The sequence below is a fragment of the Eublepharis macularius genome, chromosome 2 (genome assembly GCF_028583425.1).
Source record: "Eublepharis macularius isolate TG4126 chromosome 2, MPM_Emac_v1.0, whole genome shotgun sequence".
In the NCBI taxonomy this organism is placed as follows: domain Eukaryota; kingdom Metazoa; phylum Chordata; class Lepidosauria; order Squamata; family Eublepharidae; genus Eublepharis; species Eublepharis macularius.
This window is the reverse complement of record NC_072791.1, coordinates 72,523,263-72,544,240: the sequence shown is the minus strand read 5'-3', so window position 1 is coordinate 72,544,240 and position 20,978 is coordinate 72,523,263. Positions and strand designations below refer to the sequence as shown.

Genomic DNA, 20,978 nt, shown 5'->3' with positions numbered 1-20,978 from the left:
CAAATAAATCTGTCACACTGGGGTCAGGCTGCAAGCTAGCAACAGGTCTTAAACTGGTGATATGAGAGATGCCAGGAAATGGTCCAGCTGGCTGCCTAAATGACTACAATTCCACCTCTGGCCAAAGGAAGGAGAGGTGGCATGGGCACACTTTGCACAGACAGGCCAGGGCTAGTCTGTGCCCTACCCCCAATTCCTAAGCCAGACCTGTTTCACTGGAGAGCTGCTCTTACTTAAACAATGTGTGTTCTGCCTCTCCAGAGAACTATTGACTGTGGCCTTTACCTCAGTTACATACAAACTGGCTGTAATACCTCATTGTCTCTCCATCCTTGGGCAATGTACAAATAATTCAATAATTACTTTATTTATCTATTTTATTTACTTCATTTATACCCCACCTTTCTCCCCAAGGATGACCCAAGGGGGTTTACATCATTGTCTCTACCAGTAATCCAGGGCTGTGTATGTGGAACACTAAAAATCAAAATTCTGCATTACGAAAGGATGGATTCAGTGTTGCGTATGCTAGTAAGCAATTGTATGCACTTTTGTTGTTCATATGGAATGGCAAGATGCCATGTAAATCACAGATTCCCCCACCCATCCCTGGATCCCTGGGAATCCTCATCAGTCCCTTCTCTGTGTTGTGGTATATCATCAGGCATTGTCCAAACACTTGTATGCAGCCTAAACACTTAATTTTTAAAAAGATTCTCAGGATACTGAATTCCACTTTCACTGCCAATTCCTGTATTTGTTTGGTGATGATAAAGGAATTCATACATCCCTGACCATAATGAATGGCTCAGCGGTGCATAAATTTCGTTTCTTTCTGTTAAACTTCTGAATTGCCTTCTCCCACTCCCCTCTGCTTCATTGTCTCCAATAGGAACTTTCACCATCTGGATTGTACCCCCACCTGGTCTCTGGGTGGTCCTGATATGTAGTAGTACCACCAGTAGGTATTCCTAGTGGATATTCTTAATCCACTTCCCTTGCCTTTTTACTTGCATTATTGATGATTCTGCCAGCCCTATTAGCTCTCTCAGTATCTGGAGATGCATTTTGAATGAACACTACAGTTCCATGTAAAACAGCAGAGTTGCCTTATTATTCAATACAAGAATCCCAAAGGCGATGAGAAAATTATGCAGGTTCAACCCAAATAGCCCCTAATTCTAAACCCTTACCAGCCATTTCCCCTGGCTTCACAAATCTGCTCTCTGGCCAGAAAGCCCCTTAATGCTCCTTGGGTCTCTGGCTGGAAAATAAATGCTCACATTTTAGAGAAAAGGCTGGCATATGATTGGAGCCTCTGAGGTTCCTGATCCCATCTGTCACCTCTTTCACAATGGCATTAATCTCAGATTCCCAATGGGACCTTTATTAGGGCAGGCTTTCCACTTTGCATAGGCCTCTTTATCAGAAAGCAAATCTAAGCAGGACAAAAGCAGATGAGGTACATGATTGGTCGGTCTCTCTCTCTCTCTCTCTCTCTCTCTCTCTCGCATTCATACGAAATATTAAAAGAAAGTTTTTCTGAGGTAACAGAAGTAACACTGGGGAGGGGGTGGGCAAGTGCTAGTCCTGAAGAATTACTGCTACCTAATTCCCTCAAGCTTCCATTGGCAGACAATATTTTCAGGGCAGTCCACACACCACCAATGGGGAGCAAAGAGGGGGCCCTTATGCATGTTCTTTTTTGTACATTTAAAGATATTCACCCCCTTGGAACCATTATTACCCTCCAAATGTTATTCTTTACAATTGGGTATGAGGGCCCTGTTTTCAACTCCCCATCTCTCTAACATACACTGCAGCAAAGAATTGTTATTCCCCAGATATTTATTCCTAAGCCACCATATGATTTCTTTCTTTTGTGGACAGAACTCGGGATCATTCTGCCCCGGTGTCTTAATGGAAGTAAAAGAACTTGTAAGGGGATGCAGAGGGATCCTGTGAACAAGCTTACTGTATTATTATAACAGGTTATGATGGTCTGCACACAGCCAGTGTTGAGAGCCTTGGTTATTCTGCTCAGTTTTTCAAGTGGAATGGTGACTCAGTTCTTTTGATAAATTGCAGCCACTGGCCTGTACAGAAGCTAGGAAAGTCATGCAAATGCTGGGGCATGGCAAGGGGGGATATGGGTGCTGCTGGCATAGGGCAAAGCTGAGCACTATTGTGCCCATACTCCTCATTGGCCTGGATCTGGTGATGCTGTTGAAGAGAATATGTCATAAGGTGAAGCTGAGTGCTGCTGTGCCCTTGCTCCTCTTCCCTAGCCTGGGCAATAAGGAGTATAGGCACAGTAGCTCCTGGCTTTCCCCCCTAAACCAGTGGCACCTGTATTTCCCCTTACCATTCCCATGGCTTAGAGCAACAGCTTAGGGCAACAGCTCACCAGGATCTCTCCCAGTAAAATAAATGGCCAATCCAGTTTGTCCCTGTGTCCGGCGACGCCGGCCTTTTGTCCACCTCCACCACCAGCTCTGCAGCAGCAGACACCCTCTTCAGGCCCTGCAGTGCAGCCTGTGGTGGTACCTCAGTTGCAGGAGCCCCTACAGGCCTCCAGGCCTCTCCCACCCTTAGGCCAGTTGCAGCCGACGCCCAGGCACATCTCTGGGGAATAGCCTGCAGCCACTCAGCAGACTCACTTGTCTCCTGCAGTTGCCCAGATGGCTCCACTTCATCCAGGCTCACAGGAGGTTGCCATCAGCACAAGTCAGGCAGGCGCAGGCCCCAAGATGCCAAGGGAGCCACTGGGGAGGGTTCAGAAGCAGAAGGAGCGACCCAGGCAGAGGGCAGACCAAATGCCACACTCCAGGTGGGGATGGAGCGGGTGGGGCCAGGAGACTGCAAGAGTCTACCCAGCTCTCCTATCAGATAGGCTGGGAGCAGGGCCAGTCAGGGAGATGGGGTGACAATTGGGGCCAGAGCCAGGGAGGTGGGGCCAGGGGAGGCCTTTAAATTCAGGTTCCTGTGAAGGCTGAGGAGGATTTTGCAGGGAGAGACAGCTGGAGCGTGCTGCTACTCCCAGGGCAGGAGAAGGAACAAGGTGGTGCAACCCCCTTCCCTGCCCATCTGAGGCCGGAGGACACCTGCCTGGAGAGCTGGTAGGATGGCAGGCCATCAGGAGAGGGTGCCAGTGAGGGAGGATCCTCACACCCTGAGAATAACTGTTGTTTGAGTACCCAGTTTACCTCTTTCAGACAGTATGAAAAGGTGCAAGCCTGAGCATGTAGAAGCAATTCCACCAGACCTTTAAAAGCCTTTTAAAATCACAGATTTTCCATATTGAAAGTTTTGGATCATCTGTGGAACTGGAACTCAGTAAAATGTTCTGGGGATGTTGTAGTCCAGGCTTTAATTTTACCTACCAATGAAATAAGAGCATGAAGTATGCAACTGATTTTGTTTTGGATTCCAATTACCTCCAGGAATTTTCTGGTCCAAGGGGCTGTTGTCATATACAAGGCTCAAGATTCAAGATGATTGCTATTATTTTGTTCAAAATGCTTCATATTGCCATTTGCATTCCACTTGAACAGGCTTAGAGCCAAGGCTAACTCGAGTGTTACTGGCAGCTGCCACACAGTTTGCCTTCCAAAGCAGCATTATTGAACTAAATGAATCATCCTGTGAATCGTCACATTGCTTCTGGATGTACTCCCTGTGCTTGTAATTAAAGCCACATTCACGGTACGAGTATGCAACACTTTGGAGGCTCTTGTACAATAGGGGGATTTCTCCTGTCCATAGAGAAATGTACAAGCTGTGTCTTCTTTGGGAGCACATGCACCTATCTACTCCATGGGAGAGAGGCACTATTTCCCCAACTGTGCATAAATGAAAAGCAATTCTAAGAGTCCACACATCTGAGTGGAGAAGCAGTGGGAGAAAAGGATCACTCACAAAGAGGAAAAGAAGCTAAGAAGAAGCAATTTTTTTGGTGGAAAACCGTTGCAAGAACAATTCCTTCCTTCTCCACTTGAAACTGTAGACCCTAAATGAGGAGGGGTCATTGGAGATTTATTTTGTTGGTTTTAAATTGTGATACTTTTAATCTTGACTTGAAACTACCTTGACTCATGAGGAAAGGTTGTATAAATATACAATTAATTAAAGACTGCTTTTCATTTTCAGCAGCCATTAGGGGGGTTGTTACATGTTAGCATGCAGTTTGCTCCTTAAAAGTGTGGAAGGAGATGTGACTTGAGACACCCTTTGTCATTTAAATCTCATATGGCCATAGAAACAGGCTGTAGAAATATTCTTTATTTATTGTATAGATTTATTTATTGTATAGATTACAATGGAACAGTTTATTTATTGTATAGATTACGATGGAACAGTCTGTCTGTTTTTCTGAGATTTGTACATGTTGGTTTAATCTCATGGGCTGAAGTTTCTGCTGGTTAGTTTTGTTTTTTCGCTAGAACGGTAGATGGTATGAGTTTTGTCCTGAAACCAGTTGCTTCCATCTCTGCATGTAGTTTTGAACGCACCCACTTCAACTGTGTGAACCTAAGAGCAGGAATCTGAGTTCCCTATCTCTGGCCTGCAAGCAAAAGGGAACCACATGCAGGTCTACACAATTAGCCTACTCTCTGCCTGGAAGCTCATTGGGTGACTTTGGGCCAGTCATACTCTCTCAGCCTAAGCTACCTCGCAGGAGTTGCGCTGTGAAAAGAAAATGGAAGAGAGGAGAATGATGTACCCACTTTGGGTCCCCGTTGAAGAGAAAGGCAGGGGTATAAATTAAATAAATAAAATAAACAAATATTATGGAATACAACCAAGTTTCGACCGCCAGCTGGCACTTCCCACCACCGCTCAGCTGGCCAACAGGAAAAATAGTGGAAAATGCGGGGAGGACATCAGCAGTATCTCAATATACTGACATAACTCCCTGTGTGCCCAGAAGTGACGTCAGCATATCCCTGCAGTAAGCCAAATATCCTTTGGTATTTGAGCAAACCTCTATAGTTAAACCATAGAATTTCCCCAGATACCAGACCATCCCCTGAAAATTGCTGAGTCACTCTGGGCAGACAGGGAGTGATGTCGGCACATTGTTAGCAACATAATGATGTTGCTGGTGAGCACGACTGACCCAGTAAGTAACCGGGCAACCTCAGAAACAACCATTGCTAGGCAAGAACTGCTTCAGACTGCAGGCCTGAAAGGGTCATATGTTTGCATAAAAGTACAAAACAAAAGATGTTGTAAGACTATATACTATCCTTTCACCTGGACACAGTTTCCTATCGATATTGAGTTTTTTAAAAAAAAATCTGGGGAAGCATTCATTCTTCTGAAATGGTACAGTTGAATAACAATTTTACTCATTGATCTACTACTGGTGTAGAATGCACGTTCATTTCCTGGAGCAAAGTTCGGCATTTGACCAGAGAAGTGAAGGAAAGAGCTTTTGACCCAGACTTGGGTTTATGAGCAGAGGTGTTTACACGTAGCTACATCCCAAGCTGCGTAAGTAGCCACAAAGATGTATAAATTATGCAAAGCATGGGGAAATCCATTCATTCTTTGAAGGCAGCCTAAATCATTATTTGAGCCATTGCTATATTGATTCTATGAGCCAGCACGGGACACAGAAGTGAGGGACGGGGAAAGTGGGACAGCCTTTGCATTAACTTCTTGGGCTGTATCGATCCTGATGTGAAAAACGAGATTACGAAGAAGGAAAGAGGAACTACATGTTATAAAAGCAATGGATGTTTCTAACCAGCTTTAAAAGAAAACTGTTATCCCAACCTTGGTCTCTTAAGAAGCAAACAAAAGAGGGAGAAAAACCACAAACGCAATATTATAGTTTATCCTGGGCTTCCAGGCATGAGGCAGGATTATTATAGATAAAGGTAGATTGCTTGGGGAAAAGCAAGCTCAAGACAAATCTTCACAAAATCAACCTTAACCTGTTGGGGTTCTAATCTATATATATAAAGACAAGTGTCCTGACTGACTCACCAATGCCCAGCCCAAACCCCTGGACCCAGAAACATGAAATTTGGGGACAACATTCTTTTATGATGTAAACATCCTCTAAGAAGACATTTTAAGACATTTTCCTCCTCAGGGGGTAAAAAGGAGTCAAATGTGTTTTCCCAAAAGGATGTAGCTTCCCTGTGTGGCTGGCAGGCTGCTGCCTGCTTGTGCCCCTGCCCACTGCCAGCTCAGCCACTCTTCCCTGATTGGGCCAGCCTTTCAAGGTCATTTGTATATGTGAGCTGACTAGGCCTCACAACATTCCACACCTCATCCCCCCCCCCCAGACAGTTGGAACACAGCGGTCATTTGCATTTGCAGCCTGATTGGTCCTCACCCCCACATTCTAAACAGTATCCAGTTGCTATTGGGAGTCATTGAATGTGTCCTGAAGTAAAATTCACCTCCCAGTCTTGCCCTAAAAGTTCACTAGGGTTGCCAACTCAAAAAAAAAACCACACACGCAAACCAAAAAATGTTACATACCCATAAGTATTATAACTGGATTTAAAGTAGTTAAATACTGTAGCAAAGCACGGGTATCGAGCTAGTATCTTTATTTTAAAAAACTGTTTTCTGACCATTCCATGTCAAGGAGCTATGCCAGTTTCTGAGCTGTAGACTGTGGTTCAGTTTGAAACCCAGTTGCTCTTCACCAGCTCCCCCCAAGCGCAGATGTGATGACTCCAGCTACTGTGAAATACTGTTGCACTCTGACCATCTTCTCTGCAGTCACAATGCAATAGTGAGAACAGTCTGCCTCCTCTATGTGGCTGGTAGAATTTTCTTTTAAAAATACAGAAATACAAATCCTGAAAATCCAGATTCAGTTCATCTTATCATGGATTCTAAGGTTTGGTTCATACATACATTTTCATTACTTGGTGTCTGCAACATCATGTGATAGACTGCATGTGTGAACGCATCACCAAAGATCTGATGCAACAGACAGAGTTTCTATATCAACTTTTGATGTCACTCAAGCATGATACTTCTCAATGGAACTGGTTCACAGTCAGTCAGGTGCCCTGAAGAGGTGAGTTGAGTAAGCAATATGAAATCATGAGTCTAGACAAAAACTTGTAAACAAAAGAATAAAATAAACAGCTAGCATTGCAAAGTGTTTAGAGGACTGGCGGGAACTGGGGTTCCAATCCCCACTCTGCTATGAAGTTCAGTGGATGATTTGGGGCCAATCACATTACCTCAATGTCAGGATCAGAGGGTTATTGTGAGGTCAAAAGAGTGGAAAGGGTAAGGCAGATCAGCTCTCAATTGGCTAATTAACACAATTACGTTCATTTGCCAAACATGTTTTCCGCACAGTTTTGTGGCACTGAATTTTATTTTACGACATTTGTATCTTAAGGCCAAAGCACATGATACATTTGTCCAGGGGTCATTTCGCAGAAAAAGCTGGAGGAACTCATTAGCATAACTCATTAGCATATGACACGCCCCTTGACACCACCAGAAATGTGTCATTAGCATGACTGATTTGCATATGCCACACCCCCTGACATCACCTATACTGGCTGTTTTGGACCCAATCCTGGCCATTCAGGGCCAAAATTGGGCCCAAAATGGCAAAAAGAGGCTGAAAATGGCCCCAAAGGGGCCCAAAATGGTCAGGATTGGGCCGCTGCTGAGCAGGAGAGTGATCCACCACCCGTCAGAGGCCGATCTAGGCAGAAACGGGCCCAAAATTGCCGAGAGTCAGGTGGGTGGGGCCACCTGACTTGTGACCTCTTTCGGAAACTACTGGAACTGCGTTCCTGTGCATTCCCCCTCAAAATGAGCCCTGCATTTGTCTACAAGTTGGGTTCGAGTTCCTACACCGGTCCTTGCTTTTCCTGCAGCCACAAAGCAGCTGTGGCGTGGGAGGAAACTATGCTGCAGCTCCTCCACACTACTTATTGTATAGGAATGCCCCTCACAGGTATTAAACTGTGAGGGGTGCATGATAAAAATGTTAATCCTATAGCAGAACAGCAGCATTTGAGTCCAGTGGCACCTTAGAGACCAACAAGATTTTCAGAGTATAAGCTTTCAAGAGTCAGAGCTTCCTTCTTCAGACATCCTATAGCAGATGCATTCAAATGTGTAAATGTTATGTGCAGTGTGTTGCTTAATTCCAAAGGAATTTAGACTTAGATGCACATACAGATTTAAATGCAAATTGTGCATTTCATTGAAAAATGTAATGTGACAAACAGCATCTGCACATGGAAGTGGATGCACAACTGATTTATGTCCCTCTCCTAAATTCCTGGTCCAACAAGTCATATGTGCATGGAAGACCATACATGAATGTCATTAAGTGGATCAGGAAAGGAGAGTGGGTTGCTGATGAAGAAAGAGGAAAGGTAAAAGGAGGAAAAAATAAATTTCTTTGTCCTTTTCTTCTGTAGTGGGAGGTAAGAAGGAATGGAGGTAGGAGCAAAATACATAAACCGCAAAAAAAAATCCACAGGTCAATACTTGTACAGTGTATAAATAAGCCTCTCCAAGGCCTCCCTCTGTGACATACAATTACTTTGTAGCATATTCTTCTACACTTACAGTTTAAATATACCGTTCCATGGTCTTCAAAGTCACTACTGCTTTGAAAAAATGCATATGGAAAATTTAAAAAGTTGAGATTGATTGCATGCCTTCTAATAAATCAAACACTTTAAAAAATGCTTCATTAGATACATGATAGGCCCTGGAAACAATAGACAACAATTTATGCATCAGCTGATAAATGTTAGTATACAAAATGTTTATATCACAATTGCTTAGTGTTTAAAGTGCCCAAGAGCTCTGTGATCTTTTTTTATTGATAGAATTACTATACAGTCATTTCCAAAAATACAGCCACTGTTCTAAAATGTACCCTTATTAGGTTATATGATTGGATGATGATGAAACAAGATGATTAAGATGATTTTATTTATTAAAATTGTGCATGATCAAGACAGATAAAAAATACTGCTGAATTAAAAGATGCATTGAAATGATGAATTATGTGTATGTCTTTTGTAGTTGTATTTTGTAGGCTGATTCCTGAAATATGATAGCCAAAATATGTAAAGCGTACGTTTGAAAACAGGATTGTGACCCCTGTTGGGTGATACAAAACTTAAAAGCCAGCATAAGAGTACACCTCTGGTTCTCTCATTCTTAACATTTCACCCATCTCCATCCACTCACCAGGTCACTACCAGCTAACGTAACTGACAGTCACCTGTGTTGTTATGAAGTGTTCCTCAGGAAAGAGAGGATTTGCCGACAGAAGGCAAATAAAGCTCTCACTCCTGTTCTGTGTCCAGATTTCAGATTGTGGATCACGTTGCAAAGCATGTGTGCCACTAAAATTAATTTGGCTATACAGAGAAAACCCAATGAACTCTTTAGGTGCCTAATCTTGCTGCTAGAATCTACCATAATCTTATTCATAGGAAGCTGTGATAGATAATAACTGCTTTTGTGACCATGGAGGTGATTCAGTAACAGGCACTAGCAGAGTTAACACTGAGCTCTCTCCCCCATTCCTCCTCCAGTCAAATGTCATCATAATCAGAGATCATCCTCCATTTCCACTAGGGCCATTGAGAAGCTGTTTGGTGGGGGGGGAGCTATTAGCCTCTCACCATTTCAAGATTAAACTTGTGCTGGGAAAGTATGAACACTTGGGATGCATAGTAATCAGACTGTCTTCTTTTAATAGATAGTATTACACCACCTTGAAATGTATGCAGATAGTCTACAGTACAATAAATTGAGCCTTCTCTTTGAACCAAACTACATGAGACAAATTACTTGTGTATGACACATGAACACACACCCGTTGCTTTCCTGTTCACTTGCACACCGCAGCCACACTGCACTCGATCTGCACTTGATCCTGTGCTCGGACTGCCATGTGTTTCTTCCCCATTCCTCCCAGACAAGAGATGGTATCCCATGATGTAGCTCTTCTTCACTCATGCTCAAACCTTCCTCTGTAGCTTTTCTGAGAGGGAGACTTGTTTACTCAATTGGATGTATCAGGGGGGAAAACCTGCCAGGTTACCAGGCGGGGGGCTAAAAACGGGGGTTCCACGCCTTTGCTGGGATCTTGCATCTTGCCCCACCAGGAAGAGGGGGCATCTATGCAAAGGGAGGTGGGAGATCCCCACTTCATGAGCCACAGCAGCATTTCTTGCTGTCTGCCAGAAGCAATTGTTTCCTGCCTGTTTGTTCCCAACCATATCCAATCTCCATTATTACCTATGGGGAAAACTATGGGGGCTATCCAGAGGGTGGCATTTTGCAAATTACAACATTTTCAGAGGACCTACTTCTAAATGTCCTCTAAAGACCCCCCCACACCCAAGTTTCAGGGAGTCTGGACCCCAAGAAAGGCATGATCTAAAGTGTATTGTCGAAGGCTTTCACGGCCGGAGAATGATGGTTGTTGTGGGTTTTCCGGGCTGTATTGCCATGGTCTTGGCATTGTAGTTCCTGACATTTCGCCAGCAGCTGTGGCTGGCATCTTCAGAGGTGTAGCACCAAAAGACTAAGGGTTTTCCCAGTTGCTGTCATTTTCTGTCCACGATAGAAAAAATGGGGTGGCTGAGGGCATCTTCTGTGGGGGCCATATAATGGCCACCCAAGGTCCAAGGTCCCTGAAACTTGGGGGGTCTTTAAGGGACAGATATGACTACCTCCCCTGCAAATATGATGGATTTTGGACCTTGGGAAGATTATTTTAGAGCCCCCCACAAAGGAGGCACCTTCAGCCACCCCATTTTTCCCTATTGTGAAGAAACACTGACAGGAACTGGGGAAACCCATGGATCATGCCTTTCCTGGGGTTGAATCTCCCTGAAACTTGAGAAGTCTTGAGGGGACAGATTTGACTAGCTCCCCTACAAATTTGTTGGACTTTGCTTGCAAAATGCCACCCCTATCCCCCTAGATAGCTCCCCTAGTTTTCCCCACAGGAAATAATGGAGATTGAAGGTGGCTGGAGGCACCTTCATGAAACCTGAGGAGTTTTTAGAGAACAGCTAGAAGTAGGTTTCCAGCAGATTTGGTAAAATTCAGTCCTAAAATGTCCCCCCAGACCCCTGGAAAGCCCCAAATTGCATTTCCCGTTGGAAACAATGGCCAAAATTTTACCCAATTTGCTCTGCATTGCCAAGCCCAACAGGAGAATGAGTACCCCCCCCCCCCTGTACTTTTCAGGTTCATGTGTCAGGCATATTTCTGAAGTTTTGCTCAGATGCTTAATTGTGTTGCCACGATCTTCCTTCCCACCTCCTCTTTATCCCGAATGAAGATGCTGCATGAAGAGGAGGAGGAGGAAGTTAAGAGGGAAGGAGGGTGCAGGAAGAAGGAGTAGGGAGGCAGCGGCGTCAACTAGAAAACAAGAGAATTTAAAACTTGCCAGATTGAAAGCAAAACAATTTGAATGTAAGCCAGGTCTAAGGGCAAAAAGAGGGGAGAGGGAAGCGGAAGCCGCTCAAAATCAACACTCTGCAATGGTGACTCGCTGATGGACACTCACAACCAAGACTACACCAATTAGGTGACACATGCACGGGCTAGGGCTACAGGACACGTGTTCACCAGGGGTAAAATATACACGGGCAGATAGGAACAGACATGATTCTAGACACTCACACAACCTCGTGTAATTCTTTTCATCTAGTTTGGCTCTTTGTCACATTTACAATATAAGAGACTGGGACAAGAAATTTCACATGTGAAAATCCTAGCACACATTCCTTTCTTGTCCTTTGCCAAGCACGCCCTTGACAATAGAGCCTAATATGGTAAACAGAGCTCTGATTCTCTTCCAAGAGGCATCAGGGGTTAAAATAATGTTATTAATAATGTGTGATGAAGAACTGAAGTCCACTCTAGAAAAAACTTCAGGGGTACAAAGGGATGGCCCAGACCTTTATTAAGTAGCAAGGATCTTTGTCATCTGCCACTGTCAAGGAGGCTGCAATCCTAAGAGGACACACCTGGGAGTAAGCCCCATTGAATAAAATAGGACTTACATTAGAGTAAACATGCACAGGATTGTACTGCAAGTGCTCTATGTTTAATTTCCCCCCAATAGAGTTGTATGTAATCACTACTTTTCCAAGAGGTAAAAAGATCCAGGGGCAGGGCTATATGGGTTGGTTCTTCTTGGAAGAGAGGCCAATCGAGTTTTGTAACATTTATTTACAAATGTATGAGTAGGGTAAGAGGTCCACTATCCTACCTCCAATCCACAATAAGAGAGATCCTGCACTCCAATGCCAACATAGCAATTGCCGCCTGTCCTTTGCTCCGTGCTCAGAAATCTGCTTTTCTTATCTTCAAGCACTCAGCTGGGGTGGATTAGAGCTACCAGGGGACCATCTCTCAACAGTTAGTGCTCACTAAGGAACATTAATATTATTTTGTCACCGGTTGTAGTTCTCACCATCTGTATGGTCCAGTTCACAGTAACTGAACAGCAACCCTGCAATACCAAGCTTCCTCATTGTTCTCTAAAGGGAGAAACTGGTTCAGAAGCAATACTAGAGTGGCACTCATTCTCCTACTGATTTTTCCAAATGAGGCCTCTTTCTGAGCACTTGGAGAGCAGTCCCAGCAGACTGACTTTTCTTTTCTTCCTAAAATGCTCCCAAAATAATCACTGATTGTTTGCTTGACATTTTATTATAACAAATATAGAAATAGAGTCAGGCTCCTTGCATATAGTGTTACATTTTTGGATTAGGTCTCCATTTCCCATTTGGTCTCCCCTGTAGGGTAGCCAGGTTACCTACTATGGTAGGCATCCTCCTGCCCTGGGGATCTGTCGCAGTCTGTCTCTTGATAGGGTGCTGTGAGGGAATGGGGAACCAAAATGGTGTCATGCAATACCACAACATTCCTTTTAGATGAGTAACCGGAAGTGTCATCACCACATTGTGAAATGTTCTAGGAATTTCCCCAGTCTCTAGGGGGAAAACCATAGAGTTTTGTGGAAACTCTAGGCAGTTGTGTGACACAGTGAATCACTTACAGGTTCATAGCCAGAAATTATGTTGCAACTTTGCAGGATACACTTTTGCCAGGTCTCCACCACTACCCCATTTCCATGAGGGTTGCCAGCGCGGGGCTGATCATACTACTCCATGACCTAGTTTCCTTATCCTGTTAGGGTTGCCAATTCTTTCTTTGGCAATTCCTGGAGATTTGAGGGGGGGGGCGGGTCCTGGGGAAGGCAGACTCTAGAGGAGGGAGTTCAGTGGGGATGAAGTATCACTCTATGACTGCTGTTTCTCCTAAGCTTGACTGTATATCATACAGCCTACTCTCTGAAGGTGCCATTTCCTCCAAGGGAACTATTCTATCATTTGGAGATGAGTTATAACTCTGGAAGAACTTCAAGTCCCAAGACCATGTCCAAGACCATATGGCAGAGGAGAGCTTGAAAAAAAGATCTGTGCACTCCCTGTACATGGATGGATGGATTTCTGTGGCCTTGTTTCAGATCCACAGTGCCAGGAGGGGCCTGGCCAGGCATGGTTGTGGCAATAAATGCTTCTGCTTGCTGCTGGGGTTCAAGATGGGTGGAACAAAGTAAATGAGGCCACTTGGTCCACTTACTGGGTTTCTGAAATTTTAATTTATATGATATATTTCTGGCTTGTTTTTACAAATAAAGAGGATTCAGTGTTGAATACATGATGTTGCTTGTCTCAGATTTCAACTCAATGCACATGTACTTGGGATTAAGTCCTACTGAACTCATTGGATTTGCCTCCAGGTAAACTTCCGTAGGACTGGACTCTTAGGACAACAGGTAACGAAACATACATAGACAAAGACTGCAAACCTTTGTAGCACAAATAGTTCAAATAAGAAGAGCAGCCCTAGAACACCAGCATAGTCTGGTGGCTAGAGTGTCAGACTAGGATGTAGGAGATACAGGTTCAAACCCCCACTGACCCCTGAAGCTCATAAAGCCAGTCACTTTCTCTCCCCCCACCGCCTAATCTGCCTTTCAGAGGTGATACAATAGTAAAATGGAGGAGGGTGAAACCATGAATGCTTTCATGAATTCCATGGAGAAAGCAGGATAAAAAAGTGCCAGACAGACAATAAATGACACTGAGATGCCCTCACTGGAAAGCTTTGTGCAACTCCAAATGCCTGTTTACACATTTGCATCCTGCATGCCAAGATTATGCTTTCCTCTTCAGTTTTCATAAGTAGTCAGGCTTGCTTGAAGTGAGGAATAGGAAGCAAGTCAAAAGCCTATTTAGAAAGCTACATTTGCATGAAGTGAAGTTGGGAGGGGCAGGAAACCACTTTCCCTGCAATCACATTGCACTTGTCACAAAGCCAGCAGTTCTACCCCGGGGAATCTCTCTGCTAATGAAAAGAAAAAAAGTTGTGGCTAAGTACTTTCTATGCCATATGTGGTGATGGCTGACAGAAACAAAGGCCAGGAACAGGTGCGTGGGCTAGTTCCTAGAACTGCCGCTTTCATATGAATAGAACGGAACCTCTGTCAAGGGAGCCTTATCCAGGGGGAATTAAGGCGAAGTACCAACGCTAAGAGGAAACATGAAGCCTGTGCTCTGTAGGGCTTCACTGAAGCAAAACTGCAAGGAGGTGGCCAGAGATGCCTCTTAAATTGTCCTCTTGCCTCAACCTCGGGGGCTGCAGAGGTTTATGGTAGCTTCTCATTTCCCCAGGAGCAGATTTTATGGGCCAAAACTTGCATTAACAGCAAGGTATTAGGGGCTGGTTTGCCAAATTGTACGAGTAGCAGGGCTGGAGGGATTCCTTTCTTGATAAGTCATAAAGAGGTTGCTGCAGAAAAATTCCCAAAACAAAAGGTGTAAAGACTTTAGAGGGGAGAGGGAAATCTAGATTACAGACAATGGAGGGTAAAGGAAAATATTAGCCTGAACATTCCACTCCCCCAAATCTCACCAAGGATTGTCTCTCTTACCATCTCAATGCCTCCCTGTGGCAAGGGGTGCCATCTTAGCTAGTGGCTTTTACCCATTTTTATCTAGTTACAGATTTAGATAATGCACAGGATCTCATCCTGGGGACTATGGCAGCAGAGCTAAGTCACCTCACTCCTTGCACCCTCCAGAAATGCAAACAAGTAGAGTCTGGGGCACTACAACACCACCGCAGCAGCTGGCCAGGGCTGTACTGTAAAAAATCCCCCTGGCTTCTATAACTGCTGACTCTGGTTTGGCTCCCCAGTGGATTAAGCAGGCTTGCTTGCTTTGTTTAGACTGTGCTAGTCTCAAACTGCTTGGATTCGGATTGCTCCTGATTCCTCTCTTAAAAGGGCTGATGTCAGGATTACTGAGTTAATGTACTTGGAGTGTTTGGAAGGTCTTTATATATGCTATGTAAAGAAATAATTAAGACTTTTAATAATACAGCTTTTGTTGTACAGAATCAAGTCTGCACACCCTTCTCTGGAGGTAATGAAGAACTAATGAAGAGGCTGTCATTTCAAGAACATGTTGCTGATGAAAGAAAAGAGTATCATTTTATTATTAATTTAAAACATGGGCCTTTCCTATTCCACCAGTACAAAGTATTTTACACAGTGTAAACATCATTGCCCACAGTTCCATGTACACAAATACCATGAACCAGGGCTTTTTTTCAGCTGGAACACAGTGGAACGGAGTTCCGGAACCTCTTGAAAATGGTCACATGGCTGGTGGCCCCACCCCCTGATCTCTAGACAGAGGAGAGTTTAGATTGCCCTCCACACCACGTGGCATGGAGGGCAATCTAAACTCCCCTCTGTCTGGAGATCAGGGGGCAGGGCCACCAGCCATGTGACCATTTTCTCCGAGGGCAACCCACTGAGTTCCACCACCTCTTTTCCCAGAAAAAAAGCCCTGCCAGAAAAAAAGCCCTGCCATGAACCCTTCTTTTCTCTTCTGGGAAAAGATTGGCATATCGCACTGCTTAAGAAAGAAAGCTGGAGGAAAGGAACAAAAGAAATAGAACCATCAATTGGAAGGTCAGCTGCGTATCCCTTGTGCTACTGCAAAACACCTGAGATCTTTATAACCTGGCATGTGGCAATAAGGTAGAAGAAAAGACTGGGCCTTGATGCCTGTGTGTTTGTCTGTGTGGCTGCAAGGGGGGGGGGCAGGATTTAATCCTAATGAACTGGTAAAACAAATTCATAGCTTGAAGCACAATTTGAATTTCTTTCCACTGGACAGAGACAAATGCAAGCAAGCACTTTTTTGCATGCAGTAACTAATGGGTCAATTATAATTTAATTGGTGAAAACCAAGTCTTGAATTACATTGCAAGAGAAACATAAGACCAGCCATACTGGTTGGGCTGGACAAATGGTGCGGACAGCTTGGCGTGGCTACAGCAAATTCATGCTGCATTAATGGATCATCTGGATCATTTAGAAACCAGTCGTTTCTAAAGTAGAAAGGCAGTGAGTGTGAGGAGACCTGATTTCCTCCGTTTCTACCCTTAGAGCACCAGAATTTGTGTTTTTACTGAGAAGCTTGAAACAAATACCAATGTCCCTTCATCTTCCTCAGACTAAAATCTTCCATTTTTTTCCAGAGACACAAAAGGACTCAAAACGCAGGGAGCTCTGGGGCCATATCAGTCCTGTATCTGTATACCACTAGCAAAGTGCTACAGTATCTAATTACTTGCCTGTAAATTAGAAACAAGATTATGCAATGATACTGTAGGCTGCAGCACCACAGGCGAGTTGCTTAAGCCACATTGCTTAATCAATAGGACTGGACAATGCAATCCTATACAGACTCTACATAGGATTACGCTGCAAGCAGCCTAAATATATGCAGGTTTGTAGCCCTTGTGAGATGTCCATTTTTTCACTAACTTCTCTTCCCCACATTTCCTTTAGACCATAAACCAGAGGTCCCCAACCTTTTTGAGCCTGCAGGCACAATTAGAATTCTGATGCAAGGTGGTGGGTGCAACCACAAAGTGCCTACCACAGGAGGCAAAAACAACCACAAAATGGCTGCCACAAGAGGTGGAGCCAATCACAAAATGTCAAGGAGTGAGGTCATTCTAATAGTAACTCTTCAAGATTTCAGGCAAAAGCCCTGTTTAACAGAATGCCTTTTAAAATAACCACATTGTTTAAAAATATTTTCTTACATGCACCTTCAGTCACACAGTGTTGTGTTGTCGAAGCAACCTTTAAAAATTTGCTCAGCTAATCAGAAGGCCAGCTGGGCAAAAGGCCCACCTGCCCCCACCCACATTCTAAAACCATTTGGTGGGCACCAGGAAAGGTGCGTGTGGAGGGGGGAGGTGCCATGGCGCCTATGAACACCAAGCTAGGAGATCCTTCCTTAGGCCATCAGACAGGGCTGTTCATATTTTCTAGCAGCAAACTATCTAATTGTAGATGCTTTATGATTAACAATAACATTAAAATATATTCCATTTACACATTACCTTACTGCCAATAGACAATTACAAACATCTCAGATGTAAGGGTTATATTGAACATTTATTAGAGGATTGTAGATTGTTCTCTCTGTTGATGCAGCTGATATTTGTCATTCATTGCATGAAAAAAAATTCCTTGGAATGGGAACTAAATGAAGGTTTAGAAACATGCCAGGGAATTGCACTAGAGGTAGGATAGGCCCAGAGAAAATGACTGGTGCAAGGTCATGCAGTGAGTTTCACCTCAAGGGTGTCAGGTTCTGAATACTGTTTTGAACTGCTTCGCTTAACCGACTCCATTTTTAATCCTTTCAGTGTTTTAGTGCTCTGTCTCCACAGGTGCTAAGGTTCCCAGGCAGCTATCTCACAGAAGAGGATTGTTTTGGCTACTGACGTTCCACCAAGAACCGGCCTTGGGAACTTTCGCTTTCCTGACTTCAAAGGGATTGTTTTGAGAACTACGGGGGGAGGTTGGGCCTACTGTGATCTGTTACTTTGTACCTCATGCTTTGCTAGTCATTGGTAACAATGCATATGTACCATCCTGAATATTGCATTCAGGCTAGTGGACTATAATGAACTTTTTATCCAGTAAAAGCCTTTTGGAAACAATGGACTGTTGTCTAATTGCAAAGGGTAGTCTGGAGTAAAGACATTATCTAGCCACAGTTCTGACATTTTGTTACCAATCAACCTTTCCAATGCCTAAGCCGGATCAAATGGACTCCAAAGCTGTCCCAGACAGGGATCCTTTGTTTGACCCGTATGCCTCTCCCGGCTCTCAAGGTTTGGAAGCCCAAGAACCGGTACCGCAAGGAGACGGCTCCTCGGTTACAACGATTTATACCCTCGCTCCCAGTAACGCTGATACTCGGCCTAGAGCCACAGCCGCACCACTCTTCAACTTGCCCACCCCGACGCAGTGGGGTGCAAGGCCAAGGGAAACGAGATACCGGAGAGCTAGCGCGATGTTTACGCAGCTACAGCTGGATAGTCGGTGCAGTTTGGAATCCATACCCTAACAAACCGCTGGCCGACCGTGGCAGTTCTGGAACAGGACGACCGAACAAACGGAATGGGAGACGTCCCGCCGTGGCGCCCTGAGTTGGGATTATGCGGAAGTCACCCCGTGGTCGGGGCAGTCAGATGTAAGTGAGCACCAATGGGTGCAGCTCCAGAGCCGGACGATTGCCATTGATTCAGGAATATCAGCGATCACTGGCCTGACAAAAGGAGTTTTAGCCGCGAGATCTCAAGAGGAACAAGGGATAGAAACACCCTTACCGTGGCAGCAGACGCTAACCGCGGGACCGCTGCCCGAAACTATACCGACCTCACAGACGATGGGAGAAGTGGGATCCACTGAACTACGGGAGGAGGAAACTACAGATAGAGTACAGCTGTTGGAGAACAGACTCCTAAATATGGAAGAAAGTTTGGCCAATGCCGTCCACCTGCTATCAGTGCTAGTGGCGGGGGATAGAGGCCGTGTTCCGCCAGCTGGTCTACCTGACATCAGCCAGAGTTTGGCTAACTTGCAAAATCAATTGTGGCCGCAACAACCACCAGAGACGGGAGACGAGGACTCTGTCACCAGGGAAAGGCCCTGCCCAGAAGATCCTTGTCCAGACGAACCCTGTCCTGATCAACCGATCATACCAGGAGACGTCGGAGCCGACGGGGGAGCTGGAGAACCGTGTCCGGAAGACCCTCGTCCCGATCGCCCTATAACTCCAGCTGGTAGTGGGACTGGAGGAGGAGGGGGACATCCGCGACAACCGCTAGAGCCAACTTCCCCGATAGTCCCACCACCCACAACTCAAGCGAGCCAGCCCCCAAACCTTCCGGGAGGAACCACACCCCCGGTCATCCCAGGAGCGGACAGGCCTCTTCCGACACCGGGGCCGCGGGAGGAAACGGTTCCTCTCTAACCCATCTCTCCTCACCCGCCGCCGTTGCGGCCAGCTCCTACTCCCCATCAACCTGTGCCTGGGGGCCTACCGAGAGGGCGTCCGACACCTTCTCGGCCAGCACCAGTGCATCCGGCACCAAGAGGACCCCAGCCTATCCCCCAGCCGATTCCGGGGGCGCCGGGGATTCCCCAGCTGACTCCGAGGGCGCCGGGGATTCCCCAGCCGATCCCGGGAGCGCCTTGGCCGCACCAACCTCAACCCTACCCTCAGCATCCTCCGCCACAGCTACCGCCAACGCCGCGACAGCCTCCCTTACAACTCGCTCCGCTGGATGCCTACCCAATGCCAGCGCCAGCCCCTAGACAAGATCTTCCCATGGGATGGGTCAAACTGGACGCTACGTTTGATGGAGACCCTTCCAAATTGGGATTTTTCCTGGTACAAGTAGTACAGTTTTTCAATCGATGGGGACATCTCTTCGGGAGTGAGACCAGTCAAATAGAGCATCTGGGACCACGTCTCCAAGGTAAAGCTGCCGACTGGTATGTGGGACTTTATAACGTGGGGGCCCCTGAGTTAGATACGCTCCAAGGGTTAGTGGATGCGATCCGAGCCCAATATGAAGACCCCCTAGAAGAAACTAGGGCCCGAACGGAATTACAGGCTATTAGGCAAGGCAGCATGTCGGCTAGAGACTATGCCACTAAATTCTGACAACTCGCTGCCAAATGCCCAAGGTGCGAAGAGTCCACTAAGATTATTTTGTACAAACAAGGTTTAAATGCTAAATTGTTGGACCGAGCTCTCATGCAGGATAACCCTCCTACGCTGTTAGGGTGGATACAATTGACCTGCAAAGTTGAGAATCATTTGCTAGAAGTTCGCCTGGTGGAACAATACCAACAACCTCCGGGCCAAAGACGCTCCTCCGCCCCTCTCAGGGGGACCCGGGGGGCTGGATATGCCACTCGTGGAGCAAGAGATGCTAGATGGCAACAAGGACTATGTTTGCAATGTGGCCAAAGTGGTCATTTTGCGGCGCAATGCCCTTATCGGCCTGTGCAAAGACCTCTGCTCCAACTAAGACATCCAGCCCCCGCAACCTATCCGGCGCCATCGCGCCCCACTCCAGCTCCAAGAACTGCTCCAAGAGGTAGGGGAGCATCAAGGAGGAACCTCCCCGAAAGAGGACTAGAATTGGAAGAAATTATGGAACATGATCCAACAGCCCTAACGGGGGGAGAGAATCCAGATAGCCCTACCTCGGGAAACGAAATGGATCTGTCGTAAAAGGACCCAAACGGCAGATCAAACCCCCGCCGGTTCCGGTGTCGAACCGACCCCGTGGGTCCATACTCTTCATACCGGTAACGTTGGTGAATCCTGACAAGAAAATGCACATTCGCATACAAGCCCTAATTGATTCGGGCTGCTCCAGAGACATTATCGCACCAGCGCTAGTAAATGGACTAGTACTCCCTGTAAAAGATTTAGAAATACCGGTAATTTTCGAGCAAATGGATGGCACTAATATGAATCCAGTCACTACCGAAACCACTCCGATCATAACAGGCATGGGACAACATT

The 20,978-nt window shown here is 45.6% G+C and overlaps 1 protein-coding gene across 1 annotated transcript in view; it reads right to left on the bottom strand.

Annotated features, from left to right (window-relative positions):
* Positions 1-20,978, bottom strand: part of LOC129323805 (deubiquitinase DESI2-like) — an 80,908-nt gene that overhangs the window by 21,304 nt on the left and 38,626 nt on the right. The gene's annotated exons all lie outside the window — the stretch shown is intronic.